This window comes from Lonchura striata, chromosome 4, assembly GCF_050655825.1.
Source record: "Lonchura striata isolate lonStrDom1 chromosome 4, ASM5065582v1, whole genome shotgun sequence".
Taxonomy (NCBI): domain Eukaryota; kingdom Metazoa; phylum Chordata; class Aves; order Passeriformes; family Estrildidae; genus Lonchura; species Lonchura striata.
In genome coordinates, this window is record NC_140706.1 from 43,995,186 (window position 1) to 44,009,526 (window position 14,341).

Below are 14,341 nucleotides of genomic sequence, written 5' to 3' on the forward strand. Positions count from 1 at the left end.
TACTATAACAGGAAGGAGCTCTGGGGCCCAGAAAGAATTCATCAGCCTCCCAGGGAAGCAGCAGTGCTGCCAGGAGAACATTTAACTCCTTCACCATTTCCTCTACTCCCCTCCCTGAACATTTCTCTCATAGGGAATTCTGTCCTGGAGCAGAGCTCTCTCTCCTGGTCCCTCTATTTGTGCTGCAAACCAGTATTACTTATAGGTTTTCACCAGGTGGGTAACTCTAGGGTACTTACTCACCAGTGTTATTGGTGCCTGACCTCCCCCCTCCTTCAGATGTTTTATCAACTCAACTGAACCGCAAGGTTACTGGCCCTCCTCTGGATGGATCTGTCTTGGGGAGGAACCACCTTTAAACTTCCCAGTCATCAACTTACACTGATTAAAGAGGAAACTCAAGGATATCTCAAGCATACACTGGAGGTATACCAAGAGTGAGGACTACTGGGATTGAAAAAAAAACAGGAAGCAGAATGCTTGCTCTCAAATGCCAAGTGCCAGAGTTCAGGTCCCCAGTCAGGCTTGCTCTAAAGGGAGGTGAATCAGGTGTAGCAGCTCAAGAGGTGGCTACTGCCAGAAAAGCGGGAAGTGGATACATTTCAGAGCTACATAAGAGTTCACACACTGTTCTATTAAATGCACTTTCCACAATACTGTAGCGGAGCAACAGCCAAAGAAATAAGGTCAATTACACAGACTATATGTCATTGCCACTACAAGAGAAGTAAATGCTGCCCTTTGTCCAGGACCACAGCTTGTTTTGAGATGTGGGAGGCTGTAGAGGACTACCAGTGTTTTGGACACAGAGGGTTAAAAGAGGGAGTAGAAGCCAGACTGGACTAGATTGAGCCTCTCCTTCTCTCCACCACCAGAAGTCTGCTCTATGAGTGAAAAATTCTGAGAAAACACAGACCTACGAGCTGTCTCTATCTGGGCACATAAGGATTTTGCATGCTTGATGCTACTGGAAATGAGTCCCACAGTTCTGGACTTCACCAGCAACTGCCTGGGAGCCAGACAGGGGCACCTGCCTCCCTCCTCCCTGAGCTGGTCACTCCCACCTCCCTCAGTCTCCTCAGTCTCCTGCATTTTGTTCTTAAACACTCAAGCCATGAGAGCAGTCCTCCAAGCAAGGAAAAGCTTTATTAAAAATGACTTCTGATTAAAAAGGGGTTTTAAATCCTTTTGTAATGATGACCGGATTATCCGCATCACGCTGCATTATGCAACTGAGAATAAAGCAGTACAGAGCATGGGGTAAAAGTGCTGTCTTCTGCAGAGCCGTAACTTTGTAGGCAGCTCTCAGTTCCAGTGCTCACCTGCAAGATTCAGATGTGATCGTGTGCACTTGGTACGTGCCAGAGAAGTAGAATCATGCACAAAACTTGTATGATGCAGCAGATGCAGAGCAGAGGCTGTTTTGCCACACAGCTTTCAACCAAAGGGGCTATTTCAGGGAAATACTGATGCTAAATGCTCCAGGAAGCACAGCTACAAGTAATAAATTCTGACCTGAAGCCTGGGCATGGGTCTGCCATAAAATGTGACAACTTGTGATCCTATACTGGTGATAAACCAGAGGCTGGTCAAGAACTGCCTTCAAGGTTCCCAACCTCACTACAAGGACCATGCTGCCAGCATTCACCCTGGTGCGCAGGGGCAGGAGCAGCCATGCAGAAAGTGAACAGCCACACTGCTCAGCTTCCCTTAGCCAAAGACACATGGCCACACTTGCACACCTGCCAGCTTTTAATGGGAAGCACTGCAAAGTGCTGGGCCAGAGGTCCAAGTCACAGATTCAGAGCCAACCTCACACTTCCCAAAACAGCTCACTAAGCATCTCCTCTCATCCCTCTTCAGCCCAATGGTTGGTTGGTTGGGGGGGGGGGGGGGGGGCACGTTTCTTTATTTATTTTAACTTCTTTCTTTTTAAAAAATCAGATCCTGTCTGAATTACTAAACTGAACATGATCTTGCTGTGTTCAGCAACATTTTCTTAACATTGTGTTAAACTTAACTGTAGGCACTCAAAAAACGCGCATATGTGTATGTACATAATATGCTAAAGACTCTCATCAGAAAAGTAAGATGTGATTTATTTCAAAGGACAAAGAACAAGCTGAAACTAACAGGCAGCTTCAAAAGCTTTGTGGTAGCTTTCCATTACAAAAGACACAGTGAAAGGTAATTTTGTTTTTTCTGATCCCAAGAGAAGTCTCCCAAACTTTTTTTTCATCCAAGGAAGTCTTTAGTTTGGCTGAACTTTTGAGGTACAAACATATTGCTTAGGAAAAGACACACAGAAGACTCAACTCTTGATTGTTTATTTCAGCACCTCATCCTAGGAAGGCTCCAAGCTGACCACAGCAGCCACTTGCTGAGCTGAATTATTTGCCTATGCAGGCATCAGTTATTTCCAAAATCCAGTAATGATCACCTCAGAGCCTGTAGGGCTCCCTCTGGGCACACACATGCTCCTTTGAGAAACGACAACATTCTTGCTTACTCAAGCTGCCATGAAAATGTCACCACTGCTAGATCACAGCATGATCCTTCACATGACTGCATGAGCAAGACTCCCTGCCCAAAACTCCTGACAGTACAGGTTCAGGTATGCAGATCTGGCTGGATCTTTTAGTGAGAACAAAGCCCACTGGAGTTTCGCTCCCTACATAGCCCTCCAGCACCACCATGAACCTGAACAAAAGCCCTTGGAGATAACTGAAGTTCCAGAGTGAGGCTCACATTGCCTCCATTTTCACTCGCTGAACATTTCTACACAATTGTCCACCAGAAGTTTAAAATGATGATGAAGTAAGAAATAAAATCTTGCTCAGCAGATTTCTGGGATATTGAGGTCAAGAAAAAAAGGCATCTCTTCCCAACATACCAGCTGTCTTCCTTCACTCCATCTTAATATGAAAGCAGGCGTGGGATGTTCAGAAACAAGTCAGAAGGCTGTCGAAGCAGAGCAGTTAAGCTATAATGAAATATGAGCTTGAACCTCTGTAGAGAAAGTTTTAACAAAAGAGATGGCTTAAAAAACACCAAAACAAATAAAAATCCCAAACCAAAATGAGTAAGAAAGTTTGAAAGCTTGAATAACATATTGCTGACACCAAGAGCTAAAGGTGCTCATCAGGGCACGATTCCACCAGTGCATTTTCCAGGCAGGGATGGCTCAGTCCTAACAGTGGTCCTTAGAGTCTACAGTGAAAGATCCATGTATTAAAGAGACCTGTGAAACCAGAGGCATGACTAGGTCCCAAGTAAACTCCCATTACATCTTCTATTTTGCTGCCAGTCAAACTTCTTTCCTATACTGTCCTTGATTGGAGGATGAGTTAAGTACTGGGGGGGTGTGTGTATTAAAATCCATCACCACTGCCACTTACTACATCTACAAAATGTTGAAGAAGTTCACAGCCATCAAAGCTCTGAGCCCTAGAGACCCTGTACTGAGCAGGCAGGGCTTGAGAAAGCTGAGCAGGGTGTAAGGGGGCCCCAACACAGCACTGGCACATACTCAGCATGAGGAGGCTGCCCTCAGCCACCTGACTTCACAGAAACAAATTTCTTCCTTCACACTGTAGCCATCACTTAGTGCCCAACCAAAATAGATTTAAGCTGTTCCATAGTAAAAATAACAGCGACCAAGAAACATTATGTCAGATCACAGGAAGGGGAAGCTCTTTTTTGTTAGGTTTTCTAAATTTAGCCACTTTGATATACCAGAGTCATATGGATATGAGACTTTTCCAAATCTAGTGCATGCCATCACTATCTGAAATAAGAGCATGAAAATCTCTCGGACAAAGAAAGAGGCTGTTCAAAAGGAAGATTTAGAGAAATGCACAGGGAGCTGAAAACTCATTTGATTATGCAACGAGTGAAAGTAGGCCTGGTGCTTGCTACTGACTCCCTGGTTTGGAAACCTGCCACCAAGCAGCCTCTGCTTCAGCACATTCAACCTCATCCAGCAGTTCTGCCTATAAAATTGTAGTGGGTTAACCCTGGCTGAATGCTACATGCCCACCAAAGCCACTCTATCACTCCCTTCCTCAATAGGACAGGGGAGAGAAAATACAATGAACAGCTCATTGAGATAAGAGCAGGGGGAGATCACTCACCAGTTGCTGTCATGAGCAAAATAGACTCGACTTTGAAAAATTACTTTAATTTTTTTACCAATCAAATCAGAGAAGGATAGTGAGAAGTAAACCCAAATCTTAACAACACCTTAAATCTTAAAACAATCTGCCCCATCCAGTCCCTCTTCCTGGGCTCAAGGTTCAGTCCTGACTTTTTCCTCCTAATTTCGTCTACCTCCTCCCTCTCCACAGAGGGTCAGGAATGGGGTCTGCAGTCAGTTCATCACAAATTGCCTCTGCTGCTCCTTCCTTCTAGGAGAAGGACTCCTCACATTTTTCCCCTGCTCCAGTGTGAGGCCCCATCCCACAGACTGCAGTTCTTCATGGACTGGTGTCCCTCATTGGGTCTTAAGTCCTGACAGCAAATCTACTCTAGTGTGGGCTCCTCTCTCCATGGGTCCACAGGACCTGTCTTAAGTCTGTTCCAGCACAGGCTTCTCACGGGATCACAGCCAGCTTTGGCATCTACCTACTCCAGCTGCAATTGCTGCTGCAAGGGGTTTTGGTTTTTCTCCCCTTCTTATATGTATCCCAAAGGCACTACCACCATTTCTGATGGGCTTGGGCTTGGCCTTGGCTAGCAGTGTATCCGTCTTGAAGCCATCTGGCATTGGCTGTCAAGGAGATGGGAAGTGTCCAGCACCTTCTCACAGGAGCAAACTCTGTAGGGCCCCATTCCTGCTACCAAAACCTTGCCATGCAAACCCAATACAAAAATACAGCAAGGGTGTAAGAAGCAACGTGCAGACCAGGAGAGGAAATAAAATCCTCATCTCTTCTTCTCACTGCAGTAGCACAGACATATAAAAGGATAAGTTTGTCCATCTTCCCCTGCCTGGAATGTCCTGGAAATGTGGAGAAGTCCATCTGCTTGTTTCTCTCTGAACACGGCATGCTGGCTTCCTGAAGATACAGTCCAGATGAGGCTTCCCCAAGAAAGTCAACCCATCCAAAGGACTACCCAGGGAATACTTTGAGCCAGAACTGATTATTCCAGCTCTCACTGCTTGTTCCTAGTTGGGGTGCTCAGCAATACAGTGGTGCAAAATGGAGTGAACCAAGAAGTTCAACAGTGGGACAGAGGCTGGCTGGCTCAAAGCCCACATTAAGGCAGTGGAGGCCAAGACAGCAGCAGTTTTCTCAACCTGCAGCACACTTTAAAAAATATTTTAGACCCAGAAACAGCTCTCTATCATTAAGTGAGAGTTTGTCACCACACAGCTGTTGCTGAATCAGACACCAGTTTGTCTGGATTTGCAATTTCCCATGCCCTGTGGCTACTCCCTGGCTCGTCTTCAATTTGCAAGATGCCTTCTGTAGAGCAGATCTCTCAAAGGTGTGCACAGCAGCCCGCTGCCACCCTGCTGTCACTTCTGCTCCAGCTCCTCTGTGTCCCATAATGACTAAATCCCCCTGCTAAGGAAGGTCATTGCTCCTGTGAGCCACTCACAGCTTCACAGATGAAGAATTCCAAAAGAAGGGGACAGCTAAGTTATGTAGTAGCCTCAAGTCCCACTTTGGTCCCATACAGATATGGTCCCAGCTGTTCAGCTCTTTTTGTGGAAAAAAAAAAAAAAAGAAAGAATTCTACATAAACAACTCAAACTATTCCCTATTACACATCACAATAAATACAGCTGCATATTATTATACACTGAGGATGTAATCTTGAAAAGTGCAAAGCTCAGCAGTTTGACAATCACGCTATTTTCCCCATAATGTAGTAAAAGAGAGCATGTGTACAGACTGGTGAGTTAAACATGATATAAATATAGATAGAGGGTGGAAAGATAAAAATTCAAGTGTCAGGAACGTCAATATGAGATGACTGCTTCTCAGAATGGATCTTTATCACCAGCCATTACTCCATCTTTTGGTACTTCCTTTATTGATCTCAATTTATCTGAAAATTTTAATGAGAGCTGGAAATGCAACTGTTCGGACATGGGCAATAGGAATATTTAGAGTACAAGACTGATGTCAGCCAGCTGCAGACACAGGTCCCTGCCTCTCCATCCTCCACACTGTACACAGCCTGTACATTTCAGCTCTGGACATTAAGTTCTTGCTTTCTAACACTATCTCTTCAGAAAAAAACTGTTTGCCATCCATACCTGATTGCTGCTTTTAGGAAAGAGGCCACAGGGAGTGAAGAGAGGTACTAAATAGCCAGCAACAGAGTTCCACAACAACAGCTAGAGATAACTAGAGATGCAGCAGGCAGCTGCTGCACCATGCAGACTCATGGTCTGTACTGCAGGACAATTTTGCAATTCTGCTGTGTCCATCATAAACTTTCAGAAACAGCATGACAAAGATGCCTTTTTCTTCTGCTGCAAGAAGCTCTCCCTCTGTATGTTGGCCATGCAGCAAGTGGGGGGAGTCTTCCTAAATGTGAGAACACTTGTTTTGGGATAGCCTAGGGGAAAATCAGCCCTTATAGCAGTCCTCTGCTGCCAACCTTGCACTGATAAAGAAGAACCAAATACACTGCACATGTCTCTAAAAGTCAAGCAAGGCCAAATCACTGTACACCTTCAATATTTTCCCATTGCATGGTTTCATGGGGCAGAAACTGCTAGATGCATTGGAAGCAAATTAGGTCAAGCACCTCTGCCTCAAATCAAACCCTGCAGATTTTGATGCTGTGGAAACCACAGCCAATTAATTTTTCAGGAAGTTCATAAACAATCCTTCCCTGCTGTATGGCAGGATCTGTGCCTTATCAGATACCACTGCTCACTGGGTATTGCTGGAGAGAATAACACCTGCTAAAAATTTAAAGAACATGCTCCAAGAGGAATTCAGCACACAGACTGGAAAGTTACTTTGTACACATGATTCAAGAAACAAGGCTTGAGTGAAGTGTGCTATAATTTAGTATTCTGTTAGGACAAAAGCCTACCATATTAATTATATCACCAGGCATTTGTGGGCATGAGGCATATAAATCCCTGTCCTACCACTGTTGTACTTTTGTTTTGTTCCTGGCACACTATAACAGGAAGAGACTGAAAAATCTACAGAAAGCAACAGGTACTATGAATGAAGGAGGAAGGAGCTTTCCCAGAACACTGTAGGTTCCCTCAGATAACATAAATAAAAATGCTTCTCTAAACTCGACTCTTGGCAAACATCATCCTAAAACGGGATAAAAGAGATATCCTGGTATTGCTGCCATAAAGAGTCTTGCAGAAATGCACTTGGAAAAGCTTGCAAAATCTCACCAATAAAAGCCCAGCAGAAGTCTCCCATCATCTTATCTGCACAACTCAATGTATCCTAGATCAACAACAATACAGTTGCTTCCTGGAGTGTTCAAGCACCAATTCTGAGTCAGCACTTGGCAATACAAGGCAGGTCTGAACAGGATTTGAAACTGAACTTTATTTTGTGCTGAAGGTTACTTGCCCTCAGAGTTCAGTCTAGTCTGATCTTCACAAAGCACTCAGATTCACGGCCTTCCCAACTGAAGCACCTTGCTCATCTCAAAGCTGTTGTTTGGTTCGTACAGAGCTTGCCATGCTCAACTGCCAATTCAAAATTAATGCTACCTTGTAATGTCCGTAGGTCCTAGGCCATTTTCACACTCATCCCCCAGGAATCCACAGCTAAAACCAGTAAGGAGTGTACTCGGTACACCTCTGCGTAAAGCTCAGAGCTCTTGAAAATGACCACTGGGAAAACAAAAAAACAAATCTGAAATTAAGGTCTTGCTTTAAACCACAACCAACTCCAGCAGGCAAGCACTCCAGCACTCACAGCTCAGTCTGAGCACAGCCTCCATCCACTGGCCACAGACAAGTTACCCCTAGCCACAGAACCTGCCTAAGTTTGAAACCACAGTACCACTGACCATGTTGGCAACCTGATCAGAGTTGTCACGAAGCTTTAGCTAGGAAAATACCACAAGTGCAATACGTCTTCAGCCTCCAGCAGCCTCTTGAGGAAGAACCATTAAGCCCTCCAATGTCGGGATGTTCAGTCCATCTGAACATACCAAATTAAATTTCTAACAAAGCCACCAGCCTTTTTTTTTTTTTCAGAGGTCTCTCACCCTCAGTCTCAGTTCTTACATCTGGTTTCCCAGAAGGGAAGTGCTAGAGGACAAAACTCTCCCACCTGGTCTAGCTGTAACAAAGGCCACATTCACATAGGTGACCTTGCCATCTGAGACTGTAAACTTCATCCATGAAACAGCTTCTAAAGACACCATGGCCTCCTCATCCTCTCCTCCTTCATGCTGTGGTCACCAGAATCCCATCAGCTCTCCTGATGTAGGTAAGACCAACATATAACACACCATGAAGGCAGGCTGAGACTCCTGTAACGCAAGTGCATTACTTTCTTAGACACAGGGGCTAGTCAAAAGCACTGACATATTTTGTTTGCAGCAGAGGAATTTGGTGCTTGTAATTCACACGGTACTTTAGGCACTCCCTTCCCACTCCTTCTCCCTACAAGGAGTTCCCTGAAATAGGTATCCCACAAGCTCCAAAGCACCTGAGAAGAGGTGATATTATTTGGCACCAGCCTGCTTACTCTCACAGTTGTCCATGTCTGTGTGACAAGCACAGGTACCACAAATAAGGAGAGGGAGGTAAAAGGCCACAACTGATGATCTTATACTCAATCCCCAGAACAAAATTTTATTTACATATCTACAGAGGTTATTCTTCCTCTATTCATGATGTGGGTGAGGTAATAAAAAAATTGTACACTGATGACTTCCAAGAATTCAAACCCCACACAGGACTTTTCACTACATAACCATTTCCCTTTCTTCCCTAGCAAATTGTTTTCAAGAGCCAAACAAGCAGACTGCATTACTATTAGCAAATTACTAATTGGAGAGCACGCTAGGCTATCACAGTTGCCTGTTTAATTCTGCAAAAACAATTGACACCACAGCATACAGGAGAATTACCTACCAGATACACTCTTATTTTGTTTTTAAACTGATATTGTTTTTTTACATCTCTATCCCAATGCCAAGTAACATGTTCACATCCCCAGATGACAAAGATTCATTACTGTTGGTGATTTCCCACCATCCTCTCCTGAGATGCATGAGGAATAGACCCTGTAATACACCTGCATGTGGATCGTTCACATGCTAAATCTCAACTAAATTTACACAGGAAAACTTTTCCCACTTCAGTGCTTGTAGAAGCAGGTATCATATCACCAGATGTGTGAGCACACAAGACAATGCAAATCATGTTTCATGACACCTGAAAGCATGTGAAGCAGCACACAAACCAGTCCTCACATAATCAGCTGACTCCAGAGAGGGTAAAAACCTCCAAAAACCTCCAACACCAGCTTATCTCACCATCACAGTCAGTAGCTTTTAAACAGATCTCACACAATGCCACAAAGAATTATTTGGTACCCAGCAACTCTTTTATAGGTCATTTCCTGCAGAAACAAATTTCAACAACTGTAATTAAAAAACACAAAAAAAAAAAAAAAAAAAAAAAAAAAGTAAAGCACTGAAGGCCAAGAACTCTGCTTTGCCTCACTAACCAAACCAAAAAGATCCACTCAACCAAATCTAGCATCTCCCTGGTTCAGTGGTGGCAGATCAAAGTCCAGAGGCTCAATGCCCAGAGATGACCCCCATAGGGAACAGGTCAGGGCAAGACAAGTTGTTAAGGACAAACCAGCAGAGCTTCCCTGTACCAGAGTGGATATAACAGGAAAGCTTTCTTTTATCAGAAATGCATAGGAACTTCTTGAATAAGGAAGAGGATTCCTTCAAGCAAGAAAGAGGATTTCTTCAAGCAGTGTTAAGTGTTGCCATTCTAATTTCAAGTAATTCTAGCAAGTTCTATATTAAGAGCTTTAAAAAAAAAGCCCTCAAACACACACAATATTAGGTAACCAGACACTGCAGGACAGCTGTAAGAAGGCCTTTCTTCTGGCATCCACATTCCCTCCTGTTCCTGCATCCTCCCGAGCCAGACTGTCAGGCACAAGCCCTGGTCTGCACTGACTACTTCAGTTCTCTCCAAAGACTGATTCCCACATCTATACCCCACCAGGGACAGTCCCATGGCAGCCATCCACTCTGCATACCACACTCTTCCTCTGGCAATTTCTCAGATTCCTCCAAGACCACAGAATATTTGTTGTCCCTTTCAACACGTTATTTAAATTACAGGACACCTCAGCCACTAAACAAGAGGACTTCAAATACAGAGCTTGCAGCACACAGGTTAATATGACAGAAATCTCTAAAAATCTGTGGTGACACATAGGCTACTACCGTGTTTCTACACTGTTACCAACAGCAAGTCACACCAGTCAAGGTTGTCACTTCAACATCACAGAAATCAGCTCTAATTGGTAAACTTAATTATCCATTCTAGAGCCACAGAATGACAGTAGCTTCCCCAAGTCAAACAATCAATCTCCTCTCTTCTCTTGGACCACAGGGCCCTGTTCAGCTTCATCCTGCCACCAAGATCACCCACAGTCAAAGCTCACATGGTGCTGAAGCCTTGTCTCACTGTCTACAACTAGTACTCTGCTGCAGGTACAGCCTGCAGGATAGCATGACAACAGCCCCAAAACAGCCACAGCATCTACTTTGAAAGTCAAACAAAAAAGATTCCACCTGCAAACAGGGAAAATAGAAGGTTGCCTAATGTTAGCGTCAGGTTCTGTAACAAGCAGGTGTTGCTCTACTGCAATTGTCTGTGAAAAGAACCCCAGCTACTTAAAACATGACTCCAAAGTGGAATTAGATACCTGACATGAGCCTTTCAGCGAGCAGCAGCTCAGATTTGGAAGCAACTTCAGAGCCCTTCTGACAAAACCAGTCTCACCTGCTCTCGGCTCATCCTGCATGGGGTGACTCGACAGCATGACACACCACAGGATCTTCCACCTCTCAGTTTCCTGACTCCATCCCAGCCACCAAGGGAGGTCATGATAGCTTTTGACTCTAACTCAGGGCTGGTGAGCATGGTTCACTTAGAATCATGTGCATATGGTAGCCTAGTTAGCCCTGCTTTAGCCATGACAGAGAGACTCACAGGAGAACTACACTCTGACACCTCCATCTGTATCCCTTAAGTGACTGGCAGTATAATCCCTGCTTCTGCTCACCCTCAATGTGGGGGACAGGCAGAGTAGAGGCTTGTTATCTCCTCCCTGCTCCGATACCTAAAGAAGGGGATAGCAAGGCAGGTGGCAGATGTGCACTTTCTTTCCACAAGAGACCTTTTGTTAGTCCTCTAGAGCCTTTCAGTAGAGCTCCCCAATGGCTCTGAAGCATCCTTTCGGACAGGGGCTGCTAGGTTTACACAGTATCTTTGCCCATGGCTTTAAATGTTGTCATGTTTCTATTCTGTGAAAACCCGTCTCACCTCATCTTACTTGTGACAATATTTTGTTCATCCTCTGCGATGGACACAGACTCTGACTTCCTTATGTCTGCACTCATACAGCCCCTTCACAAGGCAGAAATAAAGGAAAACCACCAGTCAAACATAATTCCTCCCAGCCCAAACACCAAAAGAATCATGCATAGGACATCAGGACACCTTCTACAAAAGACAGTCTAGAAGAGGCTATGGTGACCCAGACCCAGCCTAGCACAGGGCAAGGGGAAACAGCAGCAGGGCAGTTAGCAGGTGCATATGAACACAAGCTTGGAAAATCCAGTCACATTTGTCCAAACAAAGCACACGTGTCTACTATCAGACAGATGGCAAACCACCTCCACCCCCCAATCTCAAGTCACTTAATAGCTTACAGGACATGAATAACCTAAAAGCTCCCCAGTCCAGGGGCTAAAAGAACATCACATAGAAATGAGAGCATTTCACAATGCCTGTGATGACCCGGCTAAGGTCTTACTGTCTTGGAGAGGTGAACCATTCCTGTTGGTCACTCAAAGACAGATATGACTTTCTTAGCCTGTATGGACGCTTTCATTTATATATAGTGCAAATGTAAAAGAAAAAAACCAACTAAACACACTGAGTTGTTATCAGCCAAGTGGATGACTGCAGCCTCAAAGCACACTGAGATTCCAGCTCAGATGCCAATTCAGTTACTATTTCACCCAGCTACAAAACTGTTTCAAACACAAAAACTTCCTTAAAAGGACCCCAACAAGGCATTTTTATATCACTTTCATTTATTTATTCTTTGCAATAAACCCTCAGAAAACTGAATCCAGAATCTCTATTTTTATTTACCATTTCTATGCACATTAGCCCTATTCCTAGATTATTTCTCTGTGTATTATCAATGGAAGCTATAGTGTGCAGGACAGAGAGGCAAGGGAAGGAAAGGAAAAGCAAAGATTAATCCTCAACTTGTGAACTCTCTTTTTGAAAGGGATTCTAATAAAAATTCTGGGTGACCAAAGAATGCACCATCAGTTTCATGAATGACGACACAGATTGCACAACCACACAGAGAGCCAGACTGCACTTCCATTTTTGAGCACAAATTTGGCAGTGTCTACACAGAAATATTTCCCTTATTAAGGTCAACTGGCTGCAAAGCACTTCTTCAGTGCAGTCCTAAAAAGCCCACAGACCTATTTAAGTATTAGGAGCATTGTAATTGCCAGTGATTTCCACTAAAAGAGCTTGGAAAGAAGCACAGACATCTCCCTCACTACATATTTTCCTATCATTAGACCCCTCTCTTTCCTACACCTTGTCAAAAACGACACCAACCATGATTCACTTGCATGACAGCAAGCTTGGCAGCATGACTTAAACATGCACGCCTCCTGATCAACAAAATAGGGAAGAAAAAAAGTCTTGAGCTTCACGATTGCCATTTGAGGCTTCTAAACAGTCTTTTATTCATAGAGCAGATACACAGCAAGGAATATTTTAGTTTAAAAGCAGACATGCAGGCCTCCCAAGTCAAACCACAGTTCACATTTTTCATACAGTCCAGATCAAACCTGAGCTACATTTAAGCATTATCCATGACAACAAGCAGGCTTCTCAAAATATTAATTTCATCACTCTTCAGCATTTCCACAGATCAACCTTGCCTTTTAAACATGTTTATCTGCTGTTCTCCCAGCTAGAGTCACACAGTATCCATGTATAAGAGAGCCATTCCCTGCCCCAAGGCAGCGTCACACCTGGGATGCTATCCTGTGTCCTTGATAGCAGGGCCTAAATTCCCTGCTGGAGCGCCTCAAAAATGCTGCAACTCCCTTTCCACAGGCAGCATCACCCAGGTGTCATTTGGAGACCTGGCTCAGAAGCCCCAGCTCCTGCTGTGCTCAGCACACAGCTTACCTGAGCCTTCCCTTCCCAGCACACCTGGCCTGGCTCCCAGGTGAGATAAATCCTTTCCCACCTCTCAGAAAACATACGTGGCACAGCCAAGTCCAAGGAAAAGGTCCTTCAATGCCCCTCTCATGCTTCCGAACCTGCTCTGACAATCACTGGGGTCAGCAACAACACCAACTGCCTGCAGACAGTCTGGCTCCTCTTCAAATTTCCATTTTAAAGCATCATCTACTCACAGGGAGAAAAGGGACAGCCATAAAGCATTCACCAGTTAAAAAAAATAAAAGAGATGCATGACTGGAGACTGGAATTCACAAGTTAAATCTCCAGTAGGTGCCCATGACATGTCTGCTGTCATGATTAATTTTGGCAGGTTTCTGGGGAGGGTTGTTGGGGTTTCTTTCAGGGGTTCTGTGGCAGGTTTGGTTTTTTCAGTTTCCAGAGTGGTTTTTTTTGAAAGCAGGTCACATTGCCCTGTGCACCATGTCAGCAGAAAGAGATCACTCAGCATGTCTCACAGCATGGGTTCACCTCCCCAGTCCAATGGCTCTTACGTAAGTGAGCAGTTGGAGGGAGATACAGCTGATGAAGCCAGTACTCAGGCTGATGAACAAACTGCACCTCCTTATTCTAAGCGATCAGAGGAAAAAAAAAACAAAAACAAAAAAAAAAAAACAAACAAAAAAGAAATCAAATCCCAAAATCCCACACCTTATTCATCCCATTTGCTTATGAACAAATTCAGCACCACTGCTTGATTGAATTATGCTACAGTTCCCTGCACAATTTTAGGCTACCTCTTAATAATGTTCCAACACACCTCCAACATGGTTGTTAAAATGCAGATTTCTGGAGCATTGCTCACAGTCCGGAGTGTGTTTTGATTTCATGCAGATTTACACATCAAAG

General features: G+C 44.2%; 1 protein-coding gene across 10 annotated transcripts in view; it reads right to left on the bottom strand.

Moving 5' to 3' along the window:
• MFHAS1 (multifunctional ROCO family signaling regulator 1) overlaps positions 1-14,341 on the bottom strand; it is a 35,484-nt gene that overhangs the window by 16,878 nt on the left and 4,265 nt on the right. The gene's annotated exons all lie outside the window — the stretch shown is intronic.